We start from the raw sequence: 11,396 nt of genomic DNA on the forward strand, positions 1-11,396 counted from the left end.
TTAGCACTTGAAAAATGTATTGCATTAGGAATCTTTCTAATGCATCATCAGTGAAAATGTGTAGGCCTATAAAAAACACACAGTGAGTGTTTGATTACATGGCAAACACTGCTTCCGTGGCTTTCCCACTTTTGTTTACATGTCAAAGTAAATCAACAAATGAATAAATAGCGGGCTAGTGAAAAATGTGCTCCCTGGATCACTGGAGGGTCCAGGTTGCACTGTGTGATAAAAGGTGAAATCAATAAATCACAGCGAAGCACTGTTTACATGCATAATACTGGAGAACTGCTTCCCGGATCAGCGCACACACAGGCAGAGTCACGCATTTTCACACACACTCACACACTCACTCCAATAAACAAGCAAACAGACAGAGAGCCGACCTCCGTCATCTGTAAAAGGGTGCCAGATGGCTCTGTGGGAGGTGGTCAGCGAGGATGAAGCGGGTGAAGCCCCCTCGGTGAAGCTTACGTGAGATCATCCATGCGCACACACATTAACCCTCTCGCACAAGACAAGTCATTACTGCAGAGTGTTAAAGGAAGGCACAGCTGCCTTTTCAGAAACTGAAGTGTCTTTAAACCAGGTTTTAGTCTCTGAGACCTTCATACACTACCGCCATGTTTGTGTGAGATAACCTCATCCAACAGCAAGGTGAACAGACAAGGGAAAAGATTATACTGATTACCATGTAGCCCCTCAGTCTTATCCCCAACACTCACACTCACACCATACTGGAAGAAGAGACTGTGCTCCTTGAAAATCGCTCCCATAGGTCTATTTTCCTAGACATCATAAGACTGGGACAGGATTTTTTTATTTTACTTTATGGAACAAACAAACAAACCTACATCACAGGGACGGGGAATAAGTGATAAGATGTAATATTTTGTTGTCCGGAACGTTGTTTTCATCGGTTTTAAGCAATTTGAATGTTAAAAACCAAGCAAAGAACCACACTTGAAGTTTTCATATCTGGATTCTGCAAAAGTCTGATATATCAGCATACATCATCTCCTTCATCGCTCTGATTGGTTTTAGGTCTATCCAGTTGCGCCGAGGCATTTGAGCGGCGTTTGTTGGTGACGCCACTTTTGGAAATGGGCTGTGAAAGAACCTTCACCAGACCCAGTCTCAGTTACAGCTGAGAAGGGTCTGGTGTCAACCAGGCTAGTTTTGGGACCCACCCCTAACCAAACATGCATGACAAGCAAAACATGAACGTGTTTAAAACCACAACCCTTGGTTTAGATATGAAGACGGAAAATGCTCCTGAGGGTCGTATCAGAGGGTAGTACTACACAACCTATACCTATACCTATATCATTTGGATAGTTGAAAGGAATTTCAACTCTCTATACGTTTTACTTGCCATTTCAGAGAACACACTAGCAAGCCGTTATTGTTCATAAAACACTGAGTGTGCATTAACCAGACATTTGTGTCAAGCACAGCGCTGCTGTAACTTTCACCTCAAACTTAAATGCAGCATACAGCGAGAGTCAGGGCTCCTTAAATCCTACAACGTGCTCCCAGTCCCTGAGTCAGGCCCCAGGTAATGATGTGCTGCTGCTGCTGTCCACAGACTCCAACAGGCCACTTTACAGTGATAACCGGTGAGAAAATGGAAACTTAGGCCTGGACTCTGAATAAATGGATTTCTGTGACAGGAACCAGAGGTGGAGAAAGCCCAAAATAACCTGCACAAGTTGGAGCACTCTGCTGAAGTTGAACTCACTTTCTAAACTGTTTTTGTATGAACCTAGATACTGTACACACGATTCAAGTAGTGAGTGAGATAAAACAGTAAAGGTAAGCGTGGCCATTTTATTTTTTTATTTTTTTTATTTCTATTTGCTATCGTGCAATGATTTATAATCCGAAAACCAATGTCATTATTCAAATGAATAAAAAATGAATTCCTGTTTTCATCCAGTTAGCTAGTATTGTTTAAATTAAGTAGCTACAACTGCCAGGCTAACACAGAGTGAATAGGGTTTTAGACACAGATAAAGGGCTATTCCAGCAATTTATTATTGATCTTCCACAAAGTTGGGGGTCTCACAAGATACAGATAACAAAAAGAATAGTTCCCAATAAAGATATCCTACTTTTAGTATTGGTCAAATACTCCGGTCTACATTTCCCATAATGCAACTAATAGCAAATTGTATTTCATGCTACAATGCATATCAGAGATAGAATGTGAGCCCTATTGAATTGGTGTGTAACAACAGCCAGGTATTTTCAGAATCAGAATCACAATCCGAAATACTATGTCAATCCCCAAAGGGAAATTCTGTAGTACCGTTGCACGAAGTCTATAAATATGAGACTAGAAATAAATAATAATAAATAAAGAAATATAAGGAGTGTTGATATGCACGGTATTTACATAGTTAGGTGAATTTTATGATACAGCATTTACATAGTTAAGGAGTTGTAATGGTGAACAGTAATGATGAATAAATAGTAGCAGCAGGGTATTGCACAAATTTTAAGCGAGTTTTATGGCATAAAACAGATAATGTTGTACATTTCCAAACAAAGTATCAAACACAGACAATATTGTCCAGTATTAAAGAAGTATCAAAGTATTTTCAGACCGTTTGAAGCATTAATCAATGCTGTGTTACATCCAACAAGAGGACTCTGTGGTATAAATGGTGGTGAAAGATTTTTCTTAAGTGGTAATTTTAGGTATTGCAGTTCCCCAGTGTATAATCAGCTATGGCTCCACCAAGGCTCTGTTCCTTTGTACATTGTCTGAGGGAAATCTGCTTCACATTGCCCTCAAATCAGCTGTGGGCTTTTGTTAAAGAACAACAACTAAACATTTCAGTTGTGCAAGATGGTCCGTTTCAAATAAATTGGTCTTGCTGAGTTATTGGGATGTATGCCAGTGTCTTAGTCCAGTTTTAATGAGTATTATCTCTACAGCTTAGTCCAGAAATCATGCCCCTGTTGCTGCATACTGGGAAGCGTTCAGCTTTTCTAAGGGCCATTCAGGCTTTTGTGTCAGATAAATTACGTTGGTCTTTTTGGTCTCATCACAGAGGAGCTACACATTTGTTCTCATAGAAAATAAAAGTCAGATATCTGCTATCTGCCTCTGCTCCTTCACTCTCAGGACCGAAGACCTTTCAGTTTTCAAGAACGGGCTGTAAATCTCTCAGCTCGCTGTATTATGCTGGGAAAACCTATTTCAACTCCTTCACAAAGAGAAATGGCTTAAAGCAACACATCAGTGATGTGAAAAATCTAACTATCTGTTTTTAAAGAACCCTCAATGTGAGCGGTCTCAGAACAGACAGACCGATGGGTGTGAAAAGGCAAAAATAGTGGGATTGGACAAACTGGAACCTCTCATCAACAACTCCTCCAGTCACAACTTTCTGTATCATTTATTTATGACTTTAAGCTAAGAAAGGATTTCCTTTTAGCTGTTAATACTTCACTCATTATGATTTATATTTACCATCATTTAAGTAAAAAAAACGTGCAGATGAGTACAAGCACCAGCAGGGGAACAAAGATGTCTCTTACAATTAACACTTCTCCTTTTGTTTCCATGTCTTTCAAATTTGGGTCATTTGGCAAAAGTTCCTCTGCTAAGTAAATGGATATTAATGAGTTAAAATCCACTTGATGTGAACGGCTACTTATAGTACCCCGCACGGAATGAAAAATCCTTCATCCTAGATAATGGCGAAGAGAAAACCACTATCAATAATGTGATTCTTGCTTCATGTGTGACGACATTGCCCATCCAGCTTAATGATGCATTTATGTAAACGTGGCGGCGGATGGGTCATCATGGATCTCGGACTTGGAGATGCGTGGTCACTGATCCTGACAGATAAAGAGTTTGAAGTACAGAAGCTGCCTTCATTTTTTTGTAGCAAGAGTGAAGATGAAGCCACTGTAGCATGATAGATCTCATGAATTAAACAATGCTCTTATTAACTGTACTGAACCACAGGACTTGCCTTCCTGCATTTGGCTGTGATCTGTGCCATCTCTTGCTTTTTTTTTATCCATGTAGATTGTTTGACCACACGTCAGGGGAGAGAAAGTCTCTCCCAGTGGGACAGCATGAATAAGAGTCAAGAGAGGGCGGGGGAGAGGTTGGGAGGCTACTGTATCTCCAGCAGGAGTGCAATGCAGACAAAAACGCAGGCCAGATGCATCTCAATTCCAATTAGGTAATGGGAGCTGACAGCAGGCATGAGCGAGCGACACGTGAACTCGGAGCCAGAGCGGAGGGCTGGATGGATCTTTACAAGCTGCATTTCAAAGGCTCCTTGACCCAGGTTCTCTGGGAAATGAAGGCCGGTGGTTACATCACAATCAAAAATGAGTAGTGGTGGGATGTGTGAGTGAGAGAGGAAGGAATGAATGTAAAAGGGAGAAAGGAGATGCTGGTATGAATAAAAGTTTGCAGCAAACAGGGCATGTGAATGAGAAAGAGGCTGTTGTGCAGGTAGAAGGGAATTGATTGTCAGCGCCAGCATGGGAAGTCGAGGAGTCTTTTTTCCATCTTTTATTTGACCAAAGAAGGGCACACGCCAACAAAGTCTAACTGAGGATGAATGTGGCTGCAGTCCAGTGGCTTCAATTCATAAAGGTGTCAAAACAGCACCGGCTGCAAACAGGCTGCTATATGTTTACAATTTACTGTCACAGATAAAATGTCAGTCATGGTGCACATCCAGCCCACCACGCACATTCTCCCTCCCTCTTCCTCTCCCTCCCTCCCTCACTCCCTCCCTCTCTCAAACACACACACACACACACACACAACCCTGAACTGACAGACTGAATGCACCCTGCTAATCTGCTCATAATTTAAGTCATCCAGGGTAGCCGAATTCTGCACATCTGTCATCGCTACATCTTGTCCAATCCATTTGCGTGATGCTATTGAAACTCTTCTTCTTTTCCTCAGAACTAACCCTGTTAACTCTACAGTCAAGCCACATTCTGTCAACCCAGCGTGTGAAGTCCTGCTGTAAGTATTAGTTATTGTGCTTATTGTTTTATTTAATAGAACACAAAGAACATTAAAAAAGCAATATTAATAATAACAGAATTTGCAAGGGAGGACAAAAGCCTTAAAGGCCAATCGAGGGTCTCCTTAAGTTTTGCTGAAAAACATATAAAATAAACTGAACTAACCTAAAACTATTTCTAATACAACTAACAATTCTTTTCCCATTTAATTATAGAAAATGAAAATCTAAATAAAAAAGGAAAGCTACAGGTGAAACATTGACTCCGATGTCCCAGTAAGCTATTCCAATGAGCCAGTATGCACAGAAGTAGAGTATGAAGGCACGCCCTGACAGTACCTAGGTAAGGACTACTAGCCAGTCAGAAGCAGAGTAGGGGGGCGTGCCACGCTAGCAGCTAGGCGAGCATTATAACGTGTTACAAAGTGATGCACATTCGTCTCTGAAGTAAAGGCTGGACTACAGTAGAGCTGTTTATAACAGTTTGTGAACAGTGTTTTCTATTGGAGATGGGAAGTCCCTTTGGGGGGGGTGAACTTTTTCACTTTGTAAACCTATAACATGCACAAAAGATATATAACACAATAAAGGAAAGGGAAAAGCCAAAAAAACATAATTTGAAACACCTGACATGTCAAAATGTCTGCTGTGAAAAGGTATATTACTATAGGGGCCTATAGTACATACAAGTAAAAAGTCCTCGTCTGGGAATGCACGTCATGTGACCCGACATCAGCACATGCACAGATGTCGGATTAAAAGACCATCTTTGGTGCAAAGTTTTGTTTTTACAGGATGGTAGAGGAAGACTAATCCCTGATTGGCTCGCCCTGACATTCGTACCCAGACCATAACCAATCAAACTCCTTTTGCCTAAACCTAATCAACCCACCCAGAGCAGGCAACGAGTACTAGCCATTCAGGGATAAGTTCCCTAATGAATATTCATGAGTCTTCTCCTACCTACTTGAGTTCAGGACAACCCTGTCTGTCGCTAGCAGTGATGACGCAGTGATTAGTGACAATTCTCTCCGACCAATCAGTCTGCAGGTTTGCACGTCCCCTTTAGTTATCAACTCAACTTGCTTGGAACCTCAACGGAGCTGATACTTAAACAAGAACCTGTTGGCAGGTATCAGGTACGAGTAGAGAGTCGAGGTTGAATGATTGAGTACAAGGAGCGCCGAAGTCTGGGGGGATGAGGAGGTCGGGGTACTTTCACCAAGGAGACACTGATTGTGTCCCATGTAAAATCCAAAAGTGTATGTTGATTTTGGAAATTTTACACATCAGATAGACTGTCCTGGACATAACAGACATACACCTCTACCTCTTTTCAGGAACCAATAGCCTTCAAAGTCGACTTCAGAGTATATAATCCTTTATAGGAAAAACATTTAATTTAAAATATCAGCAAATTGTACCCTGATGCTGATGATCACACATGAGCAAACAACACTGGCATTTCCACTTCCAATCATGCAACATTGGAAGAATGTTTAATTATATTTTTTTCTTCATTGAAGACACTACTAACAAATACAGATCTTTTTTTTTTCAGTAAAAACTGCACAACCCTAAAAGCAGGATCTGTTGCGTGAGAGTCAAAAGCTTCATTAAAGGAGATGCAGGAAAGACAATAAAAGATGAATTGTTAATTGTTTCCTATCTGATGATGAAACCTGGCACCCTGAGAGCTAAGTGGAATGGAAATAGATTTATTAAATACTTTTGATGCACCGCCCAAGGTCAGAATTAATCAGCTGTGCAGCACGTTTGAATACAAATACATCTCACATGAGAACATGTATTTAAGTAGAAGTGGTTAAGTGCTTAGGTGGAACAAATAATGTGTGTCTTCTTAAAAGACATCTACTAAGGTCCATAAAGCTTGTTATTTTCTTTCCTAATTAGTGAAAAATGGGGCTCATTGATTATGCCTGGTGGCTTGGGTCAGCATCAACTGTGTCATGTGGCCTCATTGGTCCGTGTTTTTCCAGTACTCTTTTCAAGCATCAACATGCAGCCCTGATAGGGGTCATGTTCTGGATTTCTGCATTATGATGATAATATGAGGCTTTGGCTGACTCAACCCCCTCACTCAAGCAAAAACCCAATCGGATGAGCTCTGCTCCACCTGTCCCTCCTTTCCAGTTGCCATGACTGACCGAATGTTTCTGCCCTCTGCCCACAGCTGTTGTAAATCCCAGCATGCCTGGCATGCATGGTATACCGGATGCTCAGGCAAACTCATTGCCCGGTCGGTTGGGTCGGACGTGGCCTGTCTAAGCGACGGAATTCTCCTTTAGCACCTACAATGTGGCTCGAGGCCAGAGTAGCGACTGATTTGGTCCGTTACTTCTGCCTGTTGAACTCACTTACGTGTTTCCAATGTGCCAGCATCTGTATAGAAACATGAGTCGGCTTCAAACACAGACGGAAAGAGAGAAAGATGGACTGGCCCTGTGCCATCCTTCCAGATGCTTTGCCAGAGCATGCTCAGGCTCAGTATCACCTCCATGTGCCTCGCTGCTTCAGCTCTGCCCCTCTCTGTTTTCCCCTGATGAGGCGAGGTGCTCACCGAGCTAACGCTAATTAACATGGATTGGGACTTGATTGCATCTGGCTCGTTCTGCTGTTCTTGATTTCATCAAGCAAGCTTACCTTTTCCACCAAGGTGATCGAAACAGATAATGCTGTGAGGTATTTCTTGGATTCTCCAGCAATCTCATCATGCCATTTTAGTGATAAATCAGATGTGATGTGCTGATATGAGAGCTGATAGTCATCTGCTAAAAATTGTTGTGGGCAACGCGTGGGATCTGTGTCTATCTGTCGCTCAGTAGTTTCTGTAAGACAGAATACTTTCAGAGAGACTTTGAAAGAGAGATAGTGTATGTGTGGATGTCTCTCGCCTCCTAAAGAGCAGGTGGGACCTTGCGTGGTAGCCTCTGTCATCAGTGTATACTTGTGGGTGTGAATAGGTGAATGCTGGCTTGTATTGCAAATCACTTTGAGAAGTTGAAGAAGACAAGAAAAGAGCTATGTAAATGCAGTCCATTTCCCAATTTCCCTCTTCAATTCAAAGTTTAAAAATACTATTCAATTACATGATATATTAAATCATTAAAGCAATGTCAACTTTATGTTATCATCAGTCATTTCAAGGTTATTAATATAAAACTAGACGTTTAGAACGTGCTCACCATTTCCATTTGTCATCATTCCCAAAAAATTCATGAAAATAAAATTAGGAACCATAGTCACATGACCATTCTCTAATATATTTATATAAAGTGATTCATTATTAGATGTCATTTTTTTAATTGGAAATGGACAGGCCAGTATTTAAAGACCTATGTTGTGTAAATGTATTAGTAATATTATTTTGAAAGCATATTGCCCAACAATGTGAATACAGTCAGATACAGTTTCATTATAACTTTTATTCTGTTGGGTACCTTTGTATATCAAGGTGTATGTATATCATGTATATCACTCACCTCACTCCTTTTTGAGATTAGTATTTCCATTTTCATATACTACATGTCAGAGGGAAATACTGTACTTTTGTACTACATTTGTTTGGAAGCTATAGTTAGTATTTACCATGCAGATAGTTATATTGCACATAAAATATTGCGTATAATAAGCTTATAAAGCATAATATACTAACTGAATAAAAACTACCTAGGAGTAGAGTTGTTCAAACCAGCTTCACCTTGACGACATTAAAATGCTGCTTGCACATTAATACATCAGAAATAATGTTCTAGTAGCGAAGCATGTTTAACATTAGTAAAACAATCTCCATACTTCTTCCACGGCTGGAACTAACAGTTTAAGAGCTCTTTTCTCTTCTCTCACCTTCTGTCTGCTGGGTTCGTGAGCTCTCTCACTGCAAATGCCAGTATGATGAATCGGAACATTCTATTATAAAAAAAGAGCAGAAACATTTTGCAAGACACTAACCATGTGTGTGTAAACAACCAGACAAGGGATATCATTTATATAAAGCTATCCAGGTGATATGTGAAACTGAACAGGGTGAGTGTGCAGCTCATCACGTGTTAGCACATTTACTAAAATTGGAGATGATATATGCCCGTGTAAAAAAAAAATATCAAGCAGCACAAGTAATCTGAAGCCTAATAAAAATCTGTAGTCAAATTTGAAAGGCTTTAAGTGAAAGCAGACTCTGTCTCTCTCTCTCTCTCTCTCTCTCTCTCTCTCTCTTTCTCTCTCTCTCTCTCTCTCTCTCTTGCGCTACATGCATGTGTTCAAATATCATGAATTCTTAAGGCCTGCTTGTTGACTCTGTACTGTGTGAAAGCATCATTAAAGTACATGTTTAATGAGATTACTTAGGAGCCCAACACCAAGCCATTGCAGTAGCATGTACTTTACATTTCACATGGCTAACACATACTGTATGAAAGCTCCCCATGTCTTGTAAGACCAATCAAAGCTACTGTTTTTATCTGCAGAGAGAAGAATTATTGCTATGTGAACATTTTTTCTTTTTTAAATTGCTCCATAAGGACTTATTTTTGTACATTCTGCACACCGTCTGTTAGCTGTTCAATTACTTTGAGCTGTATCTTATTACACAGACATGAATGTGAAATGTGACATTAACATCACATTATTTCTCAAGTAAAAGTAAGGCATTTGCGATTATTGTGACCTTGAAAAAGAGGTGCCCTAAATGTCATGGGTCTTTCTGCAGTTTGCAATTTTTTACTTTTAAGTTTTTCTAGACAAAATGGATCCTGTCTACCAACATTACAAGTTGTAATAGTGCTTATGGGCCAGCTGATAGCAACATGTCAAGCTAAGAAGAAGCAAACAACGCTATCAACACATCGCTATGACGACAAAGATGCAACTTGTCTTGTATTGTCCCTGCGGCACCGCTGCAAGACTCTTTTTTGAGACGTTTGAGCACCTTCCATTTACTCTGAGGAGCAGTTAACCATAGTCCTCATATACCAACCAGAGTTTAAAATTCCAACACAAAGAAAGCAGAAAGAAAACGGACAACCGGCCGAAAAGAGATTCATCCGGCAGAATTCCGGGGAGCAATCCCAGAAGTGGAGCGTTGCAGATATAGACTATAGGTAGTAATTTCAGACTAGAGGTATCATTATAGTAGGGCTTTACATTACATCGCAAAAGGTTGCAACATATCTCGAAAGACATTGAGAGAGTTAGTTGAAAGCAAATGTCAGCAGAAAAAATGCACTTTATAACGTAACTGTCATTCTTTATTTAGTGCTGTCGTTTGTATTAAATTCAAAGTTAAATTTGTTCAATAAAAAATGTTGGAAATTTCCTTTCATTTTTTTTAAAAATTCGACAAGCAATTCATTGTTGTAGTTTCTTTTGTAAATTAGGGTGAACTTGTGTGTGTTGTAGCAGTGTTTTGCCATTGAGAACAAGGTGGCTAACCGCTAACAGCGCTAGCTTCTAGCTAACAGCGCTGCACAGTCCTGCCAGGAGGTAAGCTAGCCTCCACAAAGCATACCTCCTGTGGAGCCATTTTGTTGCTAATAAGCCATCACCCGCCGTTAGCATCCCATTATCTGCCATTCATTTTGGCGTCCCTTTGACAGCAAATAACTTTACATCTGAAGCGTTTAAAGACTAGTTGTTCGTTGGTTATTTCTAAAGAAACAAGAGATTGTATAAAAGGCTCCATTACCTTGTAGCTCACGTTTTGGCTCCATAGCAAACGTTTATGTAAAAATAGGTTAACAATTGGGTCATTAACATGCACAATAGACAATTTACTGTATAGTACAGGACAAGCTCGCAGGCAGTTTTGACTTACATTACCTGTTTACTTTAATTTTAACTAGCATTTTAGTTAGCAACAATTAGCCTGTGCCTATGTTAATGTTAACTACCATTTTAGTTAGCAGTAATTAGCCTGTGCCAATGTTATCTCCTAACATATACTTACCCTCTCCGTGTCTGCTGATTGGGAATGATTGAGATTTTTCTTGCACAGCTCCTAGAATACTTACAACTTTCAGACAGGTTGCCCACGTCACATCTACGTTGTCAAGCTCAGTTGGAGGCTGCGCAGTAATGCTCAGCCATCACCGGGAAAAAGCTTCTAATAGACTTCACTGGTCTCCGTGGAAATCTACAGCGCCACGTTGTCCATTTCTTTTACTGTCTATGGCTACTGCCCATGTGTGACTCCCAACCTAACCTCCTAACCTCAAAATACAATTATAAACCAGAAAATGAGCATGAAATGGGCACTTTAATATCTGATTATCCTTCGCATGTGATATTTGTATCGCGATATTCAACAATGTTATTGCATATTGCACATTTCTCTCATATCATGCAGCTCTACCATATTTGATT

The 11,396-nt window shown here is 40.3% G+C and overlaps 1 long non-coding RNA gene across 1 annotated transcript in view; it reads left to right on the forward strand.

Annotated features, from left to right (window-relative positions):
• The first annotated feature begins 1,023 nt into the window (after positions 1 to 1,023).
• Positions 1,024 to 11,396, forward strand: part of LOC117955287 — a 15,019-nt gene continuing 4,646 nt past the window's right edge. The window contains exon 1 of the long non-coding RNA XR_004659004.1: positions 1,024 to 1,176. This is a non-coding gene — a long non-coding RNA (uncharacterized LOC117955287). The remainder of the gene's footprint in view (positions 1,177 to 11,396) is intronic.

The sequence above is a fragment of the Etheostoma cragini genome, chromosome 13, assembly GCF_013103735.1.
Source record: "Etheostoma cragini isolate CJK2018 chromosome 13, CSU_Ecrag_1.0, whole genome shotgun sequence".
NCBI classification, from domain to species: Eukaryota; Metazoa; Chordata; class Actinopteri; order Perciformes; family Percidae; genus Etheostoma; species Etheostoma cragini.